Here is a 912-nt window from a genome sequence, read left to right as displayed (position 1 = left end):
AGCCTCGACCTGCTGGGCTCCGGCGATCCTTCTGCCTCAGCCTTCCAAGTAGTCAGAATTGCAGGCATGCGCTACCACGCCCGGCTGATTTCTTGATTTATTGTAGAGATGAGGTCTTGTTGCCCAAGCGGGTCTCGAACCCACGGGCTCAGGCAATCCACTCACCTCAGTCTCCCAAAGGCATGAGATTACAGGCTGAGCCATGGAGCCCGGCTTGTCTCTCCCATCTTAAACTGAACATTATCATTAGAATCAATATCAAGGCAGGGTGCGGTGGCTCAAGCCTATAATCCCAGCACTTTGGGAGGCCAAGATGAGGATTGCCTGAGCTCAGGGATTTGAGATCAGCCTGGGCAACTTGGTGAGACCTCATCTCTACAATAAATCAATAAATAAACTAGGCATGGTAGCGTACACATATAGTTCCACCTACTTGGAAGCGGAAGAATCACCTGAGCCCAGCAGGTCAAGGCTGCAGTGGCCGTGAGCATGCCACTGCACTCCAGCCTGGGGAACAGAGTTAGACTCTGACTCAAAAAGCAAACAAAAAGCCAAAACAAAACAAAGAATCAATACCTATAGCACACTAAGTGAATTATCACTTTTGGGTCGGCTGGGTGGCTCAGCCTGTAATCCCAGCACTTTGGGAGGCTGAGGCAGGTGAATTCACCTGTAGTTCCAGCTACTTGGAAGGATGAGGTGGAAGGATGACTGGACCTAGCAGGTTGATGCTGGGGTGGCCATGAGCGTGCCAATACACTCCAGCCTGGGTGACAGAGTAAGACTTCGACTCAAAAAGATAAATACAAATAAATAGATATATAAATATATATCACTTCTGTTTACTGGCAGTTTGTCTTTTTTTTTTGAGTTGGAGTCTCACTCTGTCGCCCAGACTGGAGTGCAGTGGCA

General features: G+C 48.8%; 1 protein-coding gene across 1 annotated transcript in view; it reads right to left on the bottom strand.

The window, feature by feature from the left end:
• The window catches only part of LOC103275841 (28S ribosomal protein S29, mitochondrial-like), an 18,456-nt gene that overhangs the window by 9,597 nt on the left and 7,947 nt on the right, over positions 1-912 (bottom strand). The gene's annotated exons all lie outside the window — the stretch shown is intronic.

This window comes from Carlito syrichta, unplaced genomic scaffold (genome assembly GCF_000164805.1).
Source record: "Carlito syrichta isolate Samal-C Ts95f unplaced genomic scaffold, Tarsius_syrichta-2.0.1 Scaffold315800, whole genome shotgun sequence".
Lineage (NCBI taxonomy): Eukaryota > Metazoa > Chordata > Mammalia > Primates > Tarsiidae > Carlito > Carlito syrichta.
Note: the sequence above shows the minus strand (reverse complement) of the source record. Positions and strands in the feature narration are given on the sequence as shown.